We start from the raw sequence: 12197 nt of genomic DNA, 5'->3' as shown, positions 1-12197 counted from the left end.
TATGTTCCTTTGGTAGATTTTGAAAGAGGGCAGTTGTCATCCATGGCAAATCACCAGACAACATTAACTATGCCAGGTGAGAATAATTACAAACGTGTGTGTCAGATACATGTAGGAAATGTAGAATCAGTGCAAGCATGGATCACATTCCTGTCCTTTCACAAAGATCCATTTTCTCTGTTTCATGTAAATGGTGCATTCACTAGGATTGCTTCTGTCACATGCAATGCTTACCATGTTTCTGGCATTCAGTGGACACTGAAATAGTAATAAAAGAGTAGAACTTTTTTCTGTTTGAATGTAGTGGCTCAGCAGAAGTTTTCAAACAGCCTCTCACAATACGTATATTCAAACCATGTTTTTTTGGATAGTGTTTAAAATGGCTATTTTGAATCTCAACAAATAACCTTTAAAATTATTTGAAAAAACTGAAAACCAGCATTTCTGTCTCCCACCAAAATAAATGACTCTCTCTGCTTGGTCCTTGCAATGTAACAATCACCTCCCCTGCCGCAAGGGTTTATAATGCCTGCAGTACACAGCTGTGGTCTACAGATGAATTTCCCATCATGTTCAGTCATAATAGGTGTAAAAAACCTAATTCTGGGCAATTTGTCATTGGAGAAAGTGAAAATAGTTTATATTAATGAAAGAAATGATGAGATACTTCCCGCGTGTTCTGCAGACCATGGAGTTGTATGAAAGTCTTGTAAAAGGAACATGAGCGTATACAGATATAGTTCGACGCGGCAGTAAGACCATAGCTATCAATATTTAAAGAAAGCCTGTCTGGAGACAGTCATGCCAAGCACCTGAATTCACTTTAATGGTGGAAGTGGACACATATGTTTAGGGAGTTCAAATCCTTTATGAGTAACACTCACTTATGATATATAGACAGAATGCAAAACTATGGATTTTTTTTTCTTTTAGCAATGTGGTTGTTCTGAAAGATATGCTTTGCACATCCTTTTGAATGTAGTAACACTGTTATTTAGAAATGCTTAGAATCTGCTTTCCAGTATGGCACTGAACATAAGTGGAATCGATGCCTTCATAGAATCTGGCAGGTGTAGGTGTTTCTATTTTTTTTTTAATTAAAAAAATTAGGAACATTAACTGACTAATACTGAACATTGAAATAGTGTTTCTCTTGACACACTTGGTTGGAAGGCTCTCATCACCTTTGGACAGACTCATTCCCAGGAGCACCTGTATTGTCATCAGTCAGCCCTCAGTATCTGTGGGGGGTGGAGGGGGGTGGAGGTTGGATCCGGGACCCCCACGGATACCAAAATCCGTGAATGCTCAAGTCCCTTACAGTTGGCCCTCTGTATCCGTGGGCTCAGCACCCCTGGATACTGAGGGCTGACTATATTTATACCTCATTCTCATTAAAAAAAAAAAAAAGATGATAAAGTGAATGATATTTGATGGTAGAGTAACATGATTTAAAGTTAATCACTAATTGCAGATTGAATGGGCTTATTCATTTTATAATGAATAGATATGGAAGTTGACTATATACCCAACAGTGCTAGATTCAGAACATCTCTGGACATAAACATATGCATGCTATTCTATGCACAATTCCTGTTTTACACTTTATAACAGAATTCAAAAATGAATTGAAATATGTAAATGACTATGAAGGGGACTACAGTGTACATTATAATGGATAAAAATCATCATTTATATCTGAAATATATGTACTTTTTCAGAAACTAGATGGTGATAAATGACACCTTTTATTCTGATTTTTTGCTAAATTAATCATAGTAAGTTCCCAGAATATATACTTGGGTTTTTATATCCCTACTGTTATAAACCAAATAATTTAATTTTTTTTCAACTGTTGAATATACTCATACATCATAATGTATCAGGAATAAAATATAAACATTAAGCTCAAACTACATTATAAAAAGTAATAGACAAAGCACAGTTATTAAACTATGTTCACTGGGTCTATAAACTACAGTTTCCTAAAATTCTTCTCTAGTCTCATATAACCCATCATCATCTTTAGAGACTGATAAAATAATTTAATGTTCTTTATTCTTTCCAAATATTTCCTAACTAGATAATTTTGACTTGTGTTTTCTTTTGCTTTTATTTTTGTTTTCTATTACCTCAATTTTGGCAATGAAACAACTCATTGAAAACCTGGGGAACACAGAAATTAGGCCTATGAGATTTGTGGAGTCTAATATAGTCTCACTGCAGGGGATTTTAATGTGTAAATCCTAAATGCAGCAAAGAGGTGACAGGTCCCTAAAGGTTAATATTTGAATGGATTTCAATTTTTAAAATACCAGTTTCCCCTGAAAATCTATAAACGCCTGGGCAGCACCATAGTCTATGCATGGGGACAATAAAGCGAAACTAAAAGAGCAAACCATACAACTCGGATACTTGTGTATAACTTGGATAATTATGGATAATTATGGATAATTTTCTTTCTTGATCACCTTGGGTATGTTACAAAGACATGGTTGAAAATTTCCCCTCTTATCTAAACCCCCAAAGTACCTACAGAAAAACAGCTTTTTGAATTTGAAACTCACTTCTAAGTGTTATGGTAGCTCTGGCCGGGTGTGCATGCCATGATCTATGACCGTTTTTCCCCATGGAACCACGTTTATCCTTTCCCCACGTTAATGCTTTCCCCACGGAACCACTCAGTGATCTTTCCATGTAGCTGGAATGCAGCAGTATTTATTTTCTTCCCATTTTGTTCTTTGTTTTTCAGATCTTAAAACTAACGTCTGAGGAAATCTTGAGATATGTCAAGAAAGGAAAAAATAAAATAAAATCATGACTATAGATTAGTTAAAAGGAAGGAATAAAACAGTGTGCAAATATGTAATTTTTAGTACAAAAAAGTCTGAAAAAACAAAATGAAATTGATTATATTAATATCCAGTTCAACTGAATATCAGACACAAAAAACTATGCCCCATAGGAGCACCAAACTGTAAAATTATTATCAACTGGAAATGGTAAAATCCTATTACTTAAGTAATTGAAAACCAGAAAGTTCTAGGAAGTTGTGCCGGTGAAAAAGCTGGTCAAAAGTATATTTTTGTCTTCTGTGTATCACATAATGGCATGCACTTCAGTTTTAAAAAAAGAATAGAACAGAGAGACTGTGAAAAGTGTTCAAATTATTAGTCTTCTAAAATACTGGAGTAGAGATATCTTTTGAATGTTAGGTAATTCTCTTCTTATTGTTACTGTAAGTAATTACCTAAAGAGTAGAAACTAAATTTAAGGAAAAGAGACTGATAATTTCCTTCATCTATTTAATCATTTCCCTTTTGTTATTTTCACTTTGAATTTGAAGCAAAGTCCATAAATCACTTTAATGTCTATATTTATGGCTGGCAATACGCAGACCATGTGGGACAGGGCAGGGGGCCAGAGGCTCTATGTTGAGCTCTCATAATGATTCATGAAGGAATGTTCATCTTTGGTGTCACTTAGGAATTTAGGGACAAGCAGAGCCTCTACAGGCAGGGCTCCAAGCAGATCAATGTTACACCAAGGTTATAATGATAAAAATTAAAATAGTGGCAGGAAAAGTTTAGAATTGAAAACTGTGGGAGAAGTTAGAGGAAATGAAAGAACACTAGGTTCGTATTTACAAAGGCTGTGCTAGAGCGGCTGTGCTTACAGTCAATGGGAATGGAGGAGTAAACGGTCCTCCAACTGCACAATTCACTCACACCAAAGGTTGTACTGACAAGTGATTCAGAGACCCAGAGACCCTTAAAAACGGAGCCATTTGGTGGAATTACAAAATGGTACAGCCACTTTGGAAAACAGTTTGGCAGTTCCTCAAAAGGTGAAGCATAGTTTTACTACATAATACAGTAATTCCATCCTAGGCATATTCTCCCAAAAGAAAAGAAGATACATCCACACAAAGACTTACTTGTACATGAATATTTGTAGCAGCATTATTCATAATAGCTAAAATGTGGAAACAACTCAAATGTCCATCAACTGAAGAACAGATAAACAAAATGTGATGTATCTATACAACAGAATATTATTCAGCCATAAAGAGGGAGTAAGTACTGATTCATGGTACAATATGAATGAACCTTGAAAACATGCTAAATGAAAGAAGCCAGTTACAAAAGGCCACATATTGTATGATTCCACCAATAGGAGATGTCCAGACCAGACAGAAGTTGCATTAGCGGCTGCCAGGGGCTGGAGAGGCAGGGAATAGGGAATGACTGCTAATAAGTATTGGGCTTCTTTTGGGGGATGATGAACATCTTCTGAAAACAGACAGTGATGATAGTTGCAAAACTCTGTGAATTCATTAAATATCACTGAATTGTAAACTTGAAAATCACAATGAATACACATCTCAATGGGAAAAGGTCTTATATTACAGTGAAAAGTGGTTGTAGCAGATCTCTGAGTTTAGTTCTTTCATTTTTTAAAGAAACAGAGGATTACAAATAATAAGTTGTAAATATATTTCTACTTTCAACATCCCATAATTCTGTGCTATGATTGGTGATATTTCTCAGTAAAGTACGCTATAATTAATGTGACTAAATGGAAAAAAATAATTGCCGGTGAGAAGAAATATAAAAAATGCCATAAGAACACAATATGCCAAGCACAAGAATTACTATAAACTCCTTGTGGAGATATTCATAGCTTAAATTATACAAATGCTGCAACAGTTATGTACTCAGAAGCATGTGATAAAGGAAATGATTTTAAACTGAAAACAGTGTTGGGAAAATGAAAAGTATGTTATATAATGATCATGATGGAATTTAATAACCCAAAAAGTAATTATTAAAGGAGAGATCTGGGGTACAATGATCATTTTTTGAGCAAGAATTTTTGAACGTGAAGGAAAGGGAACTATGTTTTATCCTAGATTGGGACCAGGAAGTGATGCAGGAAGCAACTGTGGGTGAATTACTAAGAAATACTGATGAGTGTATGACAAATGTCAATATTCTACTAATGCAAGGAGGAATCCAAATGAATTCAGTTGTGATTATGCAATTTTAGAAATGAGAACAGAAAATGTGGGTGATGGTTGGGGGAGAAAAGTGAAATTGGAAAATAAAATGACAAAGGGAAAGCTTAAAAACTATTCAGAATGCTTCAGAGGAGGTCTAAGAAAAATTTCAAAACAGCCCAGGGACCTGAAAAATAAACAAACATACTCAACTGGGAAAGCAAAATAGGCCAAATATGATGAAAAAGGCAGCTTTTATAAAATGTGGAAAGGAATAAAATCAAAGTAAACAAGAATGCTTACCAAAGTGTCACATATGATGCAAAGTTGGACACAGCTGGATCAAAACCAAAAACATTAAAAAACCACTTTGGAAAAAAATTTGTTTTTGTTTTGTTTTTGCTAAACAGTATTCTATTGTATGCATATAACACAATTTATCCACTCTTTTAGTGACATTGGGGTGGTTTTTGGATTGGAATTGTTATGAAAATATCCTTTATGTCTATTTTGTTTAAATTATTTTCATGGACATATATTTTCATTTTTCTTGGGATATAACCTTCTAGACCTAGAATTCTATTTCTTATAGGGAAGGTATATTATTAACTTTATAAAAACTGTCAAATGTTTTTCTAAGGTGGCTTGTCATTTTACTTTTTGACCAGAAATATATTGGCGCTCCGGTCGCTCTACATGCTCACCATATATAATTTTGCCAATCTTTATAATTGTACCCATTTTTGTGAGGGTCAAGTGGCAAATTATTATGGTTTTAACTGTATATCCTTGATAACTAATGAGGATAAGCAACTTTTCAAACGTTTATTGAACATTTGTATATCTTCTCCGATGAAGTGTCTGTTCAAGTATTTGCCCATATTTTAATGGGTTACTGTCTTTACATTATAGATTTATAGATGCACTGTATAAGTTCCAAGTATAAGAACTGCATATTTCTATATAACTCTCTTTATACATATTTTGTCATATGTGTGTGTTGCAAGAATTATCTCCCAGTTTATGACTACTTTTCATTTTCTTAGCAGTAATTTTGGTGAGAAGATCATCACATTGGTGAATATTAATTTACCAATTTTTAGTTTTATGGCTATTGTTTTCTGAAAGTTGCCTAAAAAATCTTTGCCTCTTCCAAGTTCATGAAAATATTCTCCTATATTTTCTTCTAGAAACTTTATAATATTAGCTTTTATGTTTAGATCTATGATTGCCTCAAATTAATTTTTATTATGGTATAAAGTAGAGGTCCACTCAATTTTTAAATATGTTTTCCAGTTGTTTCTGCACCATTTACTGTGAGACTTTTTTTTTTCCTTTGAATTGCCTTGTTCATTTTGTTGAACTGATTGTTGATGGGTAGATATATGTCTAAGGTCTCTATTCTGCTCCATTATTCTATATGGCTATCCCTAGGTCAATACTACATTGTCTTAATTATTGTAGCTTTATGGTAAGTCTTGAAATAAGGTAGCATAAACTCTCCAACTTTGTTTTCTGTTTTAAAAATGCTTTGGCAAAAAATAAAATAACATAAATACTACTTGTGTCCCTCCTCCTCCAAAAAAAGAATGCTTTGGCTATACTAGGTCCTTCACATTTCTATATAAATTTTAATATCAGCTTGCCATTTTATTTTTAAAAATTGGAAATTTTACTGGAGTTGGGATCCAAACAATATTAATCCTTCCAATCTATGAACATGGTATGTATCATCATTTATTTGTGTCTCCTTTAGTTTCTCCCAGAAATGTTTCATAAATATAAGCAAAATGTTTTAGGATGTCTTTTGTTACATTTATTCCTAAGTGTTACTAAATAAAGGAAAATTTAAGAAATTGCTCAGTTTTTTTTTTTTTGCAAGAGTATTTCACAGAAAAGAAGGTGTTTTTTTCCAGCCAAACAAACATGATTTCCAGTTGTCTTTCTTTCTGTGATATTAGCAGCTGTGTTGAATTGCCTCTCGTCAACTTGGCAGCATCACTACACTTTTCTAAAGCTGGGAACTCTACTTTCCAGAGCACTCTTCCCTGAATGATTCCCCATAGGATTTGCAAATAAGAAAAACTCATGCATGATTTGAAAGATGAAAGTAAAACAAAAGTCATTTTGGTGATTTTGGCAGCCAGGCATGAATCCACAATGATCTAGCAATCACAGTATCCAGACATAGCACCATCACAGATCTCTCATGAACTTGTACTTCATGATCATGACAGATGCAGCAATTTCTTGGACTTTTTCAAGAGCTCTATGTTCCTCTCCTACTTTCAATCGCTGCTTTAGGTTGATGTAATTTATTATTGTTTTTCTGACTTTATGGATGCAACCTTCCAGATCTTCAATTTCCTTGTTTAAGTTTACATTAATGTAAACACTAATTCCTATATTAAAACTTTTATTTCTGTAATATTTAACTAGTTCTGCTTTCCTGGCTGAATTCAGACTGATAATAGCAACTAATCATGATAACTTCCCAGATTTATTAATTAAAGGTTCATAAATGGAGATATAATAATTCCTTTTTCATGTACTAATTAGAAAACTTCCGTAAAGAGAAACTTCCACTCATTATCTTTTTTGGTTACCCTGAGGTACTATTTTCAGCGAAAACGCAGGATAGACACTTGATTCTTTTTACTTTCCATTTTCATTTTATCAGTTGCTATTTTATATACCAGTTTGCTAAATGAATTTTTTTTTAGCATCCATCAAAATTGACTTTTTAAAAATTGACTTTGGGAAATAATTTCTGTTTCTTCCCAGTGTACTGAATATTTTATTTCAGATATATTTTGAAGTCCTAGATTTTCAAAAATATTTTAATCTCTGCTGAGATCCCACATCTGTTCACTCACTGTGACAATATTTCTCTTTAAGTCCTTAAACTATATTTATAATAGTTGCATTAAAGTATTTTTATGCTAATTCTAACATCTGGATCATGTTGTGGTCTATTCTATTGACTACATGCTTTAGTGTCATTATAAACCCATGTATTTAAATATATTAGGTGTGCTTCTGTTCATTGCAGTCATCATCATTATTGATGCTTAAATTACTTCAAGTTCAGAGAGCACGTGCTTCTTCAAGCTGCTTCCTGGATCCTGTGACAAGATTATCCAGATTGATATTGTACATTACTTGCCCACAACCAGAAAGCACACATTTCTCCAAGAAGCTCTGATTCTTTCTAGGGAGTGATGGTATTTGGAAACCAAACCTATAATATATCCCCAGGGGCTTCCTGCTACTGTTTTGTTGCATGTTTCTAGGATGTTATCAGTGGATACATCTAAAAGATAAGTGGGTTTTTTAAATTGATAAAATGCATCATAAGTTTAATACCCTTCCAGTTCAAATTCAGGGTTATAAGATTTTAATTAACTCCATAGATCTTAAATATCTATCTTCTTCTTGCAGGCACATTGGAAAAGACTGAGTTTTCAATGTCACAAACATAATTACTCATTTTCTTTATCGTATGTTAAAAGACAAACAATAGTCTTAGAATAGAAATATCAACCCTCTTATGAAAAACATACTCACTAAAAGCAGTGTAAAATTATTTGTATATTTCATTTTGTTCTTAAGTTATATCCCACCAGGAACATACAGTCAAATGATTGCTTTTAAAAGTCACTTGGTATAATTTCAGTTCAAAGCTGACATGAATGTATTAATTCGAAAATATTAAACTCATTTTCCAAACATTTCAAGACAATGTTCTGACATGATTAACTTTAATTGTCAGAGGTAAAAATCTATTATTTTACAAAAAGATTTTAATTCACTGTACTGGAACACAGCACAGTTTCCATTTGCTTGAGATGAAAAGTTTCCCTAATATGTTATTATAAAAATGTTTAAGCATGCAAAAAAGTTGAAGGAATTGCATATGGACATCTATATACCAACCACATAGATTCTACAATTACATTGTTATATTTGCTTTATTACATATCTATTGCTCTATCCAAACTTCTGTTCCCTAATCAATTCATCTTTTTAAATTTATTCCAAAGTATACTTTTCCCTTAAATTCTTCAAAATATGTATCATTAACTGTTGTTCAGTATTTGTTTATAGCTCTTTTTAAAAAGTAAAACTTGCATATAATGTAATTCACAAATCTAATGTGTATCATTTTCTGAGTTTTGACAAATGAAAACACCTGTGCAACTTCAACCTTTACCAGGATATGGATGAGTGTTCACATGCAAAAGCACCAGTATTTCAGAAAATAATTTCTTGTTTTTTGAATTGTATAGTGCCTGTGGGAATTCTCTAATCCAAGTTCATAAAATAAATATCCAGAAGGCAAACCTAAAATTAGTTTTTGGCTAAATATTTCCATGGATTGTCTGAATACCTGTGTTAAAATAGGCTTACATTTTATAATAGGCTTACATTTTAAATAGGCTTACATTTTATAGTTGTCTTCTGAGCAACACTGTGCCATTTTCAGTGTGGAAGGCACTTAGAGAGTAAACAGAGATCATTAACACACAGCAATTTGGTAATGTAATGAATATGCCTAGCTATGATTGTCATTTAAGCTGAAGATCTGACTAGGACACTAGAATTTAAGCAGTCTGGACTAGTGTTCTGTTGACACTAAACTCCTGGGAATGGTCTGCAAATTTTGTATGTTGTAAGGGGGTTGCAGCAGGGGTGAAAAGAGAAAAAGTATGCTGTGATGTTGTGTTTTAGCAAAAGGACAGATAGTATTACCAAAAAAAAGTTTAGAAAAGTAACAGGTAGATATTTACTCTTATTAATACACTTTCCAAACAAGTACTTTGAAAACAAAATATGAGATAAATTGTACAAATTCTTTTGAGAGCAGAGAGAGATTTCTGTTTTTAATAAATAGGAACACCTTCTATCCCTTTATGGCGCTGGGCAGTCAGTAGGTAATTATGTATTAGAAAGTGTGTGCCATTATGAACATGAGGAGAAAGGCATATCATTTCCCTACCTAATTTATTTGATGATTATAAGATGTTATATGGCCTTTAGAAGGGGCAATTTGTTTCTCTTTATCCTGACCATTAACCGATGCCATAGGAAAGCTTTATAGTAGAGCAAAGACCATCTCATAGGAGAAGAATTAAATTGTACATATAAAGTGAAATCTTATTAAAGGAAACCACAATCACAAACCTTTCAGTACACATACCATAGTAAAGTGAAGATCTATTCTGTTTTCAAGAATGTTGGAAAACATACCAGCTTATTATTTATCCAGTAACTACTGGGAATCAAAGCACAGGAAGCATGTTTCTTCATTTGGCTTCCTCTAAACCCTAAAGCAGAGCCTAAGATAAGAATTTGAGTGCATGTCCCCTATGTTCACAGCAGAACTATTTACAATAGCCAAGACATGGAAACAACCAAAATGTCCATTGACAGATGAATGGATAAAGATGTGGCGTGTATATATTTATACACACACACACATGCGTGCGCACACACACAATGTAATACTACTCAGCCATAAAACAGAATGAAATAATGCCATTTGCAGCAACATGGATGGACCCAGAGATTATCATACTAAGTGAAGTAAGCCAGACAGAGAAAGACAAATACCATATGATATCACTTATAAGTGGACTCTAAAATATCACACAAATGAACTTATCTACAAAACAGAAACAGACTCACAGACATAGAAAACAGACTTGTGGTTACCAAGGGGGAAGGAGGCTGAGGGAGGGATGGATTGGGAATTTGGGATTAGCAGTTGCAAACTATTATATATAGAATGGATAAACAACAAGGTCCCACTGTATAGCACAGGGAGCTATATTCAATATCCTCTAATAAACCATAATGGAAAATAATATGAAAAAGAATATATATAGGTATAACTGAATTATTTTGCTGCACAGCAGCAATTAACACAACATTGTAAATCAACTATACTTCTATTAGAAAAAAGAATTTGGGTGCATATCACTTATTGAAGGAATGCTTTCAGGAAACGGAAAAGCAGGGAAGCCAGACTGGCCAGGGGAAGAAGCTGAGCAAAGATATGGTCTCAGGTAGCTCTGGAGGATATTATACCGCAGAGTTGATTCCACCTTAAGGAAAGAGGGAGCCAACTTTTGTAAACCAGTCAAGTCAGGCTACTTCAGCATGTGGGGAAATATTGGGTTGGTCAAACAATTCGTTCAGGTTTTTCCATAAGATGTTATGGAAAAACCCGAACGAACTTTTTGGCCAACCCAATATAACATTCCTGGTGAGGTTGCTTCTGTGTAGCCAAGGGAAATTCTACCAAGAAGGGGCAGCTATGAGCAGTTAACAGCCAACACTCACAATGATGGGGGCTGTTTGTAACCAGCAGGTAATGGGATGCAGCCAAGCCACCAGCAGAGCCCATTGACAGCATGGAAACAAAAGAAGAATTATTATAAAAGGATTATTTTTACAGTCTCCTATTTCTGAAGTCACATCTTCATAATTATTGAGGAAAAATTTGCTATAGATCTTGGTCCTTGGTGATAGTATGATCTCTTGGTTTTCAAACAATTCATCAGTATGTCAAGGTGGAGTTCATAACGAATGAGTCCACACACAGAAATCTTGCCGGCAAATTGTGAATAGTGGTGGCTCTCATTTATTTATGTGGCTCTCATTTATTTATTTATTTATTTGTTTCTTTGTTTGTTTATTGCTGGTGCCTAATCACTTAAAATATATAAATTGAATTGTAATATTATCATACCCATTGATTAATGTAGTAATGAATTACAAAAACCTAAGGAAATGTATGGATAAAGTCATGATGCTTTATTATTATGAATATATAGATTTAGTTGACATTTAAATTTTGGAATTACATTTAATCCAAAAAGATCAGGTCCAAAATATTCTAGGTCAAAGACAATCTACTATCCTTTCTCCTCCCTTGAAATTTATAGTTGAACAGGTGATATATTCAGACAAATTATTATGTTATATGAGATGTGTATGGAGAGAGAGATTAGGAGAATTCAAAAAATTTTTCACAGAAAGGGAACCCTCCTACACTGTTGGTGGGAATGTAAGTTGGTGCAGCCACTGTGGAAAAAAGTATGGAGTTTCCTCAGAAAACTAAAAACAGAATTACTGCATGATCCAGCAATCCCACTCCTGGGCATATATTCAGACAAAACTATAATTCAAAAAG

At 33.7% G+C, this 12197-nt stretch overlaps 2 long non-coding RNA genes across 2 annotated transcripts in view; one reads left to right on the top strand and one right to left on the bottom strand.

Moving 5' to 3' along the window:
• LOC309627634 overlaps nucleotides 1-12197 on the bottom strand; it is a 1075643-nt gene that overhangs the window by 425923 nt on the left and 637523 nt on the right. The window lies entirely within an intron of this gene.
• LOC309627632 lies at nucleotides 2659-10500 on the top strand. Its single transcript, XR_014243875.1, has 2 exons — nucleotides 2659-9391; nucleotides 9422-10500. It is a non-coding gene; the product is annotated as an uncharacterized lncRNA (long non-coding RNA).

Source organism: Balaenoptera borealis (genome assembly GCF_965194805.1).
Source record: "Balaenoptera borealis genome assembly, chromosome: 4".
Taxonomy (NCBI): Eukaryota; Metazoa; Chordata; class Mammalia; order Artiodactyla; family Balaenopteridae; genus Balaenoptera; species Balaenoptera borealis.
The sequence above is the reverse complement of the archived record's forward strand: the minus strand, read 5'-3'. Positions and strand labels throughout refer to the sequence as shown.